Raw genomic sequence first — 11,958 nt, forward strand, 5'->3', positions numbered from 1 at the left:
GCAAAACTATAGGGACAGAATATAGATCAGCAGTTACCAGGGCCTAGAGGACGAAAGGAGGTTTTGACTAAAAGGCACATGGAAAAATTTTGTAGCATGATGGGACTGTTTTATATCTTAACTATGATGGTGATTACACAACTATTTATGTTTGTCAAAATTTACAGAACTTTATACTAAAGGGGGATGAATTTTACCATATATAAATTATCTTTAACAAAAAATGGAATGAAACTAAAAGCTTCAAACAACATTATGATGATGAGTAATTAAAATAGACACAATATTGTCTATTTGTCTATCAATAGACACAATAAAAGAAAATTACCAGAATCATTTCTACAATATAATAGCCAACTTTTTTTTTTTTTTTAAAGATTTAGTTGAGAGAAAGAGCACATGAACACTGGAGAGGAGCAGAGGGAGATGGAGAGGGACAGAATCCCAAGCAGATGCCCCACAGAGCAAGAAGCCTGTTGTGGGGCTCAGTCTCAGGACCCTGAAATCATGACCTGAGCCAAAATCAAGAGTTAGATGCTCAACCAACAGCCACTCAGACGCCCCCCCCAACATACTTTCTTAAAATGAAATGTTAAATATATAGCCAAATACGTTTTTAAAAATAACTAAACATATTTTTACTGTCTTATGAATAGTTAACATGAAAAAATAAAATTATTCATTCACATTCCATTTCTTAAATATCCTCTCATAAGAAACATAATCCTAGGAATAAGAAAATAAACATTAACTATTTTTCTTAGTTATGTATTCATAGCTTGTTACCATATGTTCTCTTTCATTGTACATTTGCACTTAAAATTTGATCTTACATAGTCAGAAAAGCAAGTTGTCTCTCCAAATGAAAACAAAACTTATAACAATGTTCCTTTAATATAGCAATATGAGTAAGCATGTACTTAGTCATATTTTAGAATCTGGCATTGTTACAGACCAGTGGAAATTATATACTTCCAGGATACAATTAAAAGGATATAAAAAAGAACAAATCTGTAAAATTAAATACCAATTAGACGTAACAAATCACTCTGCCTTCTTCTGTTTGCGGAACAGTATGAGGAACAGACATGTAGGGGAAGGGACAGTTTGACATTTATGAATATTACAAAAGGGCAAAGAATTAGAAGGACAAAATAACTTAAAAGCATGCTTTTCTGGAAGTAATATTATAAAGTGATCAAAATTATAGATTTAAAATTATTTTATTTGGGACAACACGAAGTCAGGCTGTCCAATGAATTCTATTTTAAGTTACAGGAATATATATTCTCTAACAAGGTAAAACACATTGAAATGTGCATGTTTGCAAGCTTACATCACTGTTAGAAACTCCCACAATTTATAATCCCTTACCTTCTGAGAAGAAATCTTTGTTGCTATTCTCCTTGTTTGTCTGCATAAAGACAAACCTTTACCGCCATGAGAAAAGCAGCCAGAATAAACAGAGAGAGCAAACTTTGCATGACGGGAGGGCACACTTCATGGGTTGCATACACCAACTGTATGTGTTGCACAACTAGGGGATGGGGCAGCAGAGCAGTGAAGACTGATCTAGGCGAGGCTCTAAAAACTTTTTAGCAGTAGCCAGGAGAAGAAAAAAGATGCCTCAAGAGATTTGGGGCAAAACTTCCTATGTGGCACACTGTATAAAAACCGTGTCACTCCCTTTAAGCCAAACTACAGCAAAGATATGTAGTATTCCTGTAGCTGGGAGTTGTGTTTCCTTTAAAGCAGCACAATGCATAGGCTGGACCATGTGGCAGCCCGACATTTTATGTGGGTTCTAAAAATGTATGTCTGTGTGTGTGAAGTCCATCAAAAAGGGGAGCTCTAATTTTAAAAGACAAAGTTTATCAAACAGCTTATCCAACTCCACACTTTATTTCTGGATTGGTGACGCCTCGAGCTAAATATATGAATGAGCACAGGACCAAAGCAAAATTGTGAAGAAATTAATATTTTGGAAAGTTAATGACATGCACTTCAGGGGAGAGAATGCCAGGGGGTTATTTATTCCGAAGCTCTTACCCCAAACGTGATCAACCCCATGTGAACTCTACCTTCTCTGCTTGTCTCAGTGTTCTGGTTAAAGGAGAGGAGGCTCCATTCCTGACAGAAAAGGAGTGGTGTGAAAACACCCAGCAGGCTGAGGTAACAGAAGAATAATACTTTTGGATTTTAACTGAGTCCCCCTGAGCTGCATAAGCAGTTATTTGTGGTAACCATTGTTAGTTTTACTTGTTTTTATTTTACGAAGTATCTTTTTCTTCCGTTTATTCATTTATGTGTGTTTTTATGGCAGTAAAGGGAGAACATGTTCACAGCTTCAAATTTGGTTCTATGTATTTCAAAAAAGACCTTAACTGAAAATAATCTAAAAACTAATCCAGGCTCTTTTTAATTTTGGAGAAAATAACCTACTCAACATCACACAACAGTCATAGACAAACCAAGGACCGGAATGCACGTCTCCTGGCACTTAACACAGAATTCTGCATAGTCAACCAAACTGGCTATTTTACCAGCTGTAATAATAATTACACTTTCCAGAAAGATCCATCTTCCTTCACATTCTAACATGCATTATGATTAGCAAAGAAGTGCTTTAATACAAAATTTCCAACTCAGAACAAGGAAAGGCGAACACACTAGAACAGCCAGATGCAACATGAAGGACACTGGGTGTCCAAGGAGCCAGAGAAGAGTAGCAGAAGATGTAAGTTAGTAATTTTTTAAAAAGGGAAAAGTAGGGTAATTATGTAATAAAAGCGCACTTTGCCTTGTTTCACAGTTTTCCAAGGGCTACACATTCACTGATGGTATAATAAAGTATCAGAATGATTTTGAAAGATTTCATAATTCAGTCTGGAGGAGGGGAAAAGAAAAATGAGAAGGGAGGCCAGGAAGAGAGCCCTCCTTCTTCATTATCAATAGAAATGATAGAGACTCCTTTTCCTGTTCTCAAGGTATTTAAAATAAATCTGCTGAGCAAGTTAGTGTGTATTTCAAATATGGACATAATATGTGAGAGGGAGATCTACAGAGCCTCAGGTTTATAAGAAAATAATCAATGGGGATTAAAGAGGGCACTTGTTGTCATGAGCACCAGATGATTTATGGAAGTGTTGAATCACTATATTGTATACCTGAAACGAATATTAGTTAACACGGTATGTTAACTAAGTGTAAATAAAATAAAAACTTAAAAAGAAAATAATCTGTGTATTTGTTTGATGTTTTATGGAAAGTTGTATTACTAACCCATACCTTAGTTATGGGTCCAAAAGCAATTTGAGCAAGCTCAAAGTGAGATTTTAAATTTGGAGATGGACCTTCCATCAAATCATAAATCCTCCATCTGCTCTGTTTAAGGATAGATACTGAAAGAATGAGACAAAAGAGAAGTTGGAAACTTATGGTGTGTGAGCCAATGCAAAGAAGGAAAGCCATCTAAACCCAAAGGTTTTCAGAAGAGAACTTGGCTTAACCGAATTTCCCCCAATCTTCCTTACAATCCCAGAAACATTTCATATGTCAATGTTGTATCCATAGTGTAGCCTTTAGAAATATCGATGGAGTCTATTTATGCTATTCATATTAAAATATAATTATTAAATAAATGATTAAATGTCATTTTGACTAAACTAAGCATTATTATATTGAAGCATTCAACTATTGAGCATTTGTTGTTATCCAGAAACATAAACATCCATTCACACCTTTTAAAAGTTAAGTGCAATATTGTTTCTCAGATGGGAATAAAAAAGAGATACAAAATACTGAACTAGAAGTATATCCACCAGAGAGCAGAGCCACGAGAGCCATGTCTTGGTCAATACAGTAGTGAACAGTTTTCCCAAATATGATAAAGTATAAAATAAGTGTAAGGTAAAAAATAATTTCAGTCACACAGAAAGTGAGCCACTGATACAGACAGAAGTAATTTCTTGTACCTCCAACAAGTCATTCATTCTTTTTTTTTAATTTTATTTTTTTCAGTGTTCCATAATTCATTGTTTAAGCACCACACCCAGTGCTCCATGCAATACGTGCCCTCCACAATACCCATCACTAGGCTCACCCAACCTCCCCCTCCAAACCCCTCAGTTTGTTTCTCATTCATTCTTAGCTGCTACCTAATGCAAGGCACTGTTCTAAGCATTGGGTTAGAACAGTGAACAGAACAAAATCTCTGGCTCCACGGAATGTACGTTCTCATCGGGAGAACATATGATAAATAAACAACTTCTAAAAATGTCAGTTGATGGTGGTGCTGTGGGGCAAATGAATGTATGGTAAAGGTGGCAAAGCAAGATCTATGAGGATTCATTATTTTATACAGGACAGCCTTCTCTAATAAGGATATGTTTGAGCAGAGGCATGAAATCCGTGAAGATATCTGAGTGTAGAGCATTTCAGACGGAGAACACAGAGAAAAACTCTGAGGTGGGAATCAGCTTATCCTGTTTTGAGAAATATCAAGGAAGCCAGTGTGGCTAGAGTTGACCGAGTAAGAGGAGAATGTTAGGAAAGAATGTCAGATAGGTAGCAGGGGTCAAATAACATGGACTTATATAAGGTCTTTGTCTTTTATTCTCAGGGACATAAGAAGCTGCTGGAAGGTTTATAGAGAAGAGTGACATAATCACATATTTTTAAAAGATCGCTCCGCTGTGTGGGGAACAAACCGTGGTTCCTAGAGAGAGAAGAGGGGAGATAAACAGCTACTGCAACATTTCAGGGAGGAGATGATGGTCTATCTGATCAGATGGGCAGCAGTGATGGTACCAACTAAATGTACAAAAGAAGACTGGGGAGGGGGCGGGGCACTTAGCTAAACTAAAGGCAGACAGAGAAAGGGAAAAAACTGAAGACAAAAAGTAAAGAGTTAGCTAAAGGCATACAGATATAGATCAACCAAATCCTGGAACATAACTTTGGGTGAAGTAATGGTGAGGAATAGTTCTTAAGGATGTTGGGTATCTTTTTTTTTTAAATGAGATGATTTTATGACAGTCTACATATGCTAAGATGTTAAGCTATTTGGATTAGTGTACTATAAGTTTCTCCTCGCTATCTGCCAGTGAGAAATTTTATAAATGCTTTCTCTGAAATATGTCTACCACTGATTTTTTTTCTTACCCCCTAAAATACACTTTAAGAAAGTTTGTTATTTTCTTAAATTGAGAAAAAGTTGCAAAATGATGGCTGTAGTTGGGTATATGTACCAAAATAATACAAAACTAAAAAAATACAAAAAACTCTCATAGAAAATGCCGTTATAAAAGTTAAGAAAGAAATGAATACCACAGAAACTTTACACTATTTCTAGTAGCATGCCTTATTTGAGGAACTCAAAGTTAATTTCCTTAACTTCCTTAAAAAAAAGTATAACATTCTCATGACATAAATCTTTTAGGCTTATGTTAGAAAGATCTTTAAAAAGAAACACTAAAAACTTAAATAAATTTTAAATCAACATTATCTTCCACAAAGTATATTTTAAGCCTTCTAAGACAGAAATCAAGAGAAATTAAGGAACATTAATAAACTAAAAATGCTGAGAGCTTTTAAACCCCTGGGGATTCATTTGTTTCACAGCAATGTGCTTCACAACACTTAAATTATTTGCTTTTGCAAATAAAAATAGTATGCCATAGAGAAAGGAATGAAGACATATTTATCAATATAATGGGAAGGTATGTTCTAGAGATCCCTGGTAGATTGTAGGAAGAGGGAAGTATACAACTGAATGGGAAATTGAATTAAATTGGTAGAATATAGGTCCAAGAACACCTATTTCAAATATCAAGGTATTTAAAAGGTTGAACCTAGGCCTGCATAGATAATTTATGGAAAAAAAATGCATTTTAAACAAAATTTTAGATAAAATTATATAAATTGAAGTAACGTAGAATTTCAATTGTTCATAGAAAGCCAGTTGGACAGGTAAAGAAATACAAGAAAGAATAAACAAAATTCATAATTACAAAGTGAAAAAGTATTAGGATCCAAAGCTGAAAACATTAAAATAAAATGTAGCTTTGAAAATGAAATGGGGATGGTAACAGTATACCTCATGTCTGAGCCCTGATACTCTTAATTTGGCTGCTTGGCAAAAAACTGTAGAGATAAACACAAATTCCCAGTCACTCCAATTACAAAATTGAGATTACACTCCTAAGAATTAGAACAATACTTAAAATACCACATTTGAGAAAACAGCAAACGACTGAGGCATCTATACAGAGAAAAGCAGTTTTAATACATACTGAAAATAAGTCACCAATACATATAGGTTTATTTTTCATTTTAATATTAATAGTGTTGGAACATAATGCATCTAAATCTTCTTGAAGGACCTCTCTCCAGCATTTCAGTGTTCTAACATTAACCTTTTAATTAGTCACAATAATTCTTCACATTTCACCAAAGTTACTCTCTTTTTTGCTTGTTTTGTCTGGAAAATTGGGGGTGGGGTCGGATAAATACACTGAGCAGAGCAAATAAGTGTATACAAAAATACATCAGAGGCAATGACAAGGCAAAAGTCAGCAAATGGAAGTAAGTGCCCATTTATTTTAATAGGTAAGAATACCCACAGAGAAGAATATTCCACAGGAAAGAGTATTCCACTATCGAGAATTTACAAAATTCAATGGCAATGAATTTTCACATAAGCAATGCTGACCTTAAGAAAAAAAAGTAATGGTATTTTTAGACAACTCCCCCAAACTATGCTTAGTTAGTCTGCTGAAAGAAATATTAATGGGGTCCACTTGCAAGTTCTGAAAAACAAATGAAGAAACCAAAGTTCTAGAACAACTCCATAAAAAGGCAATGAAAAGGATTTAAGCCTCATGAAGAAAAAAAAAAAAAAAAAAAACCCACCTCTAGGAACCTAAAGTATTTTCCTTGATAAAGACTATGGAAGTGACATGACTGGAGGTCAATTATATTAAGAGATATACAGTTGGATCTAAGAAAATATTTATGTCATCTAAAGAAGGACTAGAACTAAAGTAAACTATGGCATATAACATTTGATTTAGGCATTAGATTCTCTGTGGATCATAAGCCCTGGAATATGTTTAAGGAAAGTTGCAAACACCTGGATTACTTTTTCAGGCCCTTAAGAAAATACGCAACAGTCATTCTGGGTTGGGTCTGATCAAGTTTGTTAGAACTCTATGAATTAGGGAGTACATAAATAAGGTTACTTTGAAAATCTATGTAAATCTTAAGCTCTCACTGGGCCTGATTTAAGAAACAGGCTTTCTTTATTCAAAGGGCAGTATGAATCTGGGCACTGGTTAGAATATTTGAAATTCATTCAATTATCACTAAGAGTACTACCATCTATGAAAAGTTAAAGAAAAAAGAAAAAATAGTTTGAGTGTGTCAAGAATTAGTATTCGGTAATTGTAATGAAATGGTTATTTCTGAATTCAATGGTGATTTGCAATTTTGTCTAGCAACAATCAGGTCAAGAGAACTTTTCAGGGACATTGTCTACTTACAAGTCAGTGGCTTCTTTCTAATTTAATTTAGAGAGGCAGAAAATACATGACCACTTCCATCATTCAGTTTTCTATCAGTATTATAACTAATAGCTGATCTAACATGAGACTATCAACACAGAAATAGACAAGGGTGATGAGGCAGAGCCAGCTATAAATCCTTAAAAATATCACAAATAATATGCCCTTTATGTAATTGAGTTCCATATCCCTCACATTTTCTCTTGAAATAAAAATGTCTGGTAAATTTGTCTGGCTATGTTCATTACACTGTTATATGCCCTATGAGTCTCAGTCAAACCATGAAGTTATTTTCACATATTTAAATATACTTTTCATAAAGTATAATTCCAATAGCTATGCAAAGAGAGTTGGTCTATGTTTTTTAATTCTTGCTTGTACAAAAGGAATAGAACTCCTTACAGGTTATCTGTAAATTTAATGTTCACCTTTTTTTCCGATTTTTATGGTGTGCCACATACAACAATCCCCCCCCCTTTAGCTTTCTAGAATATTACAAGGATTCATTTTGTTAGTAAAAGTAAAACCACTGTACTATCATCAGTGCAAAGAAATAAAACTTCAATGACCATTTATTTAGACACAACCATTAACAAATCTATTCATGTCCTAATGTAATTAAAAGTCTCTTTCCACCCAGAGTATGAATTCTATGAAAACAATATTCAAGTCTAAAATTTCCATCACTCTGATCCCAAAATATTAGTTGAGAAATTTTGATAAACAGTTAAAAATAGTTCATAACTGTTATTTGTATATAATTTCCTTTGATTATTCTAGCACCCATTGTAGTGCAGTGGTAACATATTAATAATCTATGCATAAAAAGAAAGCATGTATTGTACTGTTTAAATTGAATGATAAAAAGTATTCTCTTAAAAATTCTTATATTCTTATACTTAATAGTGAACTTTATGCTGATCTTTGAAAATTGAGTACCTACAGGCATCTATCATCAGGTTTCCAGTCTCCTCCTTAAAAGTTAGTAACTAAATCACAAACATTTATTTCACTCAGTTTTGGATAACAATGAAATAATGGGGTTCTTAAGCAAGCACTGAATTGAACAACTACTGAACATGGGTCTAGTTAAGTAATAAAAATGTAAGGAAGGAAGGAAGGAAGGGAGAGAGGGAAGGAGGGAGGGATAGAGAAAGGGAGGAAGGAAAGGAAAGAAAAAACGACTTTTAAAAAAGCTTCAAAACTAAAATGAAATTTTACGACGCTAATGATCATCGTGCATATAACTTTATACCCGCTTTATTAATGGTATACACAAATAAATCAAAATTGTCAATTAATTGTTTAACACTACTAAACAAACATTACATTTTAAAATTCCACTACACTGAGAATATACTTCTCCATAACTCATAGTGACAGAAAAGATAAACAGGCCCCTTGACAACTGAAAACATTTCCCGAGGTACGCCACAACGCAAGACTGAAGAGGAAACATCTGAAAGATCATCTCTGCTTCAGTGTTGACCTCTAACAGAGACTTGCTAGGAGCACACCCCTCCTGTCTCCACCGCTGCCTAGCCAAACTACCTGGGCGAGGAACGCGTGCAAAGATGTGCCTTCCAGGCAAACTTTTGTTTTCTAAAAGTTAATCTCTCCAAATACTTCCAGTTGGAAAACGTCCACTTCAGCTACTTGACACCAGGGCGTCACTTTCTCCCCTCGGCTTACCTGCTCCTACTTAATTATTCTTCCAAGTAGACTCTGGGCATGTTGGGGAGGTTGCTCTTTAAGCACTTCTGAATCCATGATGACTGTATAGGTACACATCTTACACACTCCCACAGGTCTTTCACACCCTTTTCCCCTCCGGGCCGTCCTCAGCACTCACCCAGGCCACGTCCGGAACGCCTGCCCACCTGGGAGCAAACAGTACTCGAGGAATAATCCTCAAGATCAAGAAACTGACTGGATTTCAACACGTGGTGAGCGAAAATGGGGGGTGGGAGGGGTTGAAGCATTACAGATAGCAGCTGTCCATTAAGTGGTTTAAATCTGTTGGTTAAAAAGCTGAATAAACAAATACCCAGATGGGTCTAGTTCCTTGGGGATTCCGGAGTCTGAGGAGAACCCTGGGCAAGTGTCCCGTTTGGCCTCTCTGGAGTCGTCCCTATGCAAAACTCGCACCGGTTGCGCCCTCGAAAGCCCCAGACTCGCACGTGTCCTTCCCCTCCCGTTCCTCCTAATCGGTGTCACCCCCACGCGCCAGGTGCCCTGAGAGACTTACCTACGAGATCTCAGAGTCTGAGGATAGTAGGGCAACTTTTCCTCCCTGCTTACACAGGCCCAAACGCGCTCGGCAAGCGAGGGTCCACGACGACACTCACTCAGAGGTCGGGGCGTTCGGGCGCGTCCTGGCCTGCGGGGCGGGGAGAGGCGCTCGGGAGACACGCGGACGGCGCGCAGGCGGCGCGCGCGGCCACCCAGTGGGTCCCGCCGTGCAGCCGCCGCACGTGAGCCGCGGCGAGCGCGAAGGTCCGTCGGGACCCGAGCTCTGCCCGGGTCACAGCCAGCCCCGCGCTCCCGACTGCCCTCCGCTCGCCCGGGGCCTCCACGGACTTCCAGGTAAAAGCCAACCGAGAAGCCCTCCCTTTCTCCGCAAGGTGCCCGCGCCCCTCCCACATTCCCTCCCTAAAGAACCGGGAGGTGCGAGTTTACCCTAAACCCACCCACAAAGTGAGGAGACCTTCCCAAAGCACAGTAAAAGCAGGACCAGGTGAGATCCGGGTGAAGCAGGTCCTGCTGACTGTGGACAGGGCAAAGAGCGTGATCGGGGGCAGCAGTCAAGATGCACCATAATCCCGAAGAATCACTAGGGGCCAGGAGTTTCTTCACTCGAGAAAAGGAGTGTCCCCTCCCCGCCTTTAGTTCCCAGGGAAGTACTTCTTAAATGAACGCTGAAGCGCCCAACTTAAGAGACGGACGAGCTGCATGCACTTGCCCAATTGAGTAAATAAAGGTCAGCAGTTGGATCAATAAAGTGTGTGCTTCCAACCGCCAGATGTTTTTACTGTTGTTTCTCCTCCCAGGGGGGAGGGGGAAGGGAGGAAAAGGAAGAGACAACAAACAATAAAAATAAAAGAGTAAACAAACACACATCTGGTGTTTCGACACACATTCTCCTCCAGCCGCGGTCTCTCTGGAGGAGGCAATATTTTGCATATTCAAAACTAAAAACCCTACGTGAGCCAACGGCAATCTCCCCTCTGTCGATTCTCCCTTCCCCCATCACAATGCAAAATGAAAAAGAACAACAAGTGGTGATGTTGGGTCCGGAAGGCGACCCCGACGCTGAGCCGAAATTTGACACATGTCACACCCGCCCCGCCGCACCGAGCGCTGCGGCTGGGGCGAAACTTTGCCGCCGCCGCCGCGGGAGGAGCGCGCAGCAGAGTAAAGTCGCAGCCCGGCCCGGCGTGGAGGTGGCTGGCACGGGGTGGGGTGCGGAGGTGCAGCGCGCTAGAGTGAGGACGAAGAAACTTACCGCGACCTGGGACGCCTGAGCAACGTCCCGGGAGGTGGCACCCGCGGCGCCGAGGCAGAAGCCCCCAAACAACACACCCACGAGCGAGTCCCGGCAGCTGCTGCCGCGAGTGGGGGGCGCGCCCTGGGCGGGGGGGCGGGGGGCGGAGGAAGCCGCAGCCTGCAGACGCGGCCGCCGCATAAATAACCGGGACGGGCGCTCGCGGGCGGGCTGCGGGTGGCGCGGGGCTCGAGCCGGGGCGCAGCGGCCGCCGCGGAGCTGCACGCGCCAGCGTGTCTCGCGCTTTCTCGGAGGCTCGCGCTGTCTCGCGCTGCCGCTCCCCCCACCCGGATCTGTGTGTGTGTCTGTATGTGTGTCTATGTGTGTGAGTGTGCGCTGGCGGGCGCGCGCACCCGGGCCGCGCGCGCGTGTTGTTGGCAATGCAAACTGTACACACACTGCGCGCGGAGCCGCCTCTCTTCCGAGGGGCGGGGTGGGGGAGGGGAAGCCTTGGAGGATTCTAAACTAGTGCTGGGCCACTTGTTTGTTTTGTTTCACTTTGCGTTGTTATTGTTGGTTGTTGTTGTTTTTCCCAAAAGTGGTTTGGAACCAGCCGGTTAGAATGCCTGTCGCCCCCATCCACCTATCTCCCCCGGTGCCCCAACTTCTTAAAGGGAGGAGAAACGCGGAGCAGAATATTGTTCGGATTTGCAGTGGAGCCTCCTGGCTGACGTCAGGTCCACCTGCTATGTAAACAACTCGCTGGAGAACTTGTTTGTTCGGCGCCAGATCTTCCCCCACCCCCACCATTCTCCCCACCTCCAGCTCCGCCTCCTCCCGCTCGGCCCAGACGGCGCGTCGAGGAAGGGGGTGGGGAGGGAGGAGAGAACAAAACCGTATGCTGTATTGGCA

The 11,958-nt window shown here is 40.3% G+C and overlaps 1 protein-coding gene across 6 annotated transcripts in view; it reads right to left on the reverse strand.

Annotated features, from left to right (window-relative positions):
* FOXP2 (forkhead box P2) overlaps nucleotides 1-11,289 on the reverse strand; it is a 547,280-nt gene extending 535,991 nt beyond the window's left edge. For 2 of the 6 annotated variants that reach the window (XM_032871040.1, XM_032871025.1), the window contains exon 1: nucleotides 11,068-11,289. The gene's annotated coding sequence lies outside the window, so the exon portion shown is untranslated. Of the gene's footprint in view, nucleotides 1-9,810; nucleotides 9,943-11,067 lie in introns of all 6 variants that reach the window. The other 4 variants (XM_032871061.1, XM_032871054.1, XM_032871034.1 and 1 more) reach the window with 3 other exon arrangements.
* Nucleotides 11,290-11,958: the final 669 nt, after the last annotated feature.

This window comes from Lontra canadensis, unplaced genomic scaffold (genome assembly GCF_010015895.1).
Source record: "Lontra canadensis isolate GAN:19392208 unplaced genomic scaffold, GSC_riverotter_1.0 scaffold2, whole genome shotgun sequence".
NCBI classification, from domain to species: Eukaryota; Metazoa; Chordata; class Mammalia; order Carnivora; family Mustelidae; genus Lontra; species Lontra canadensis.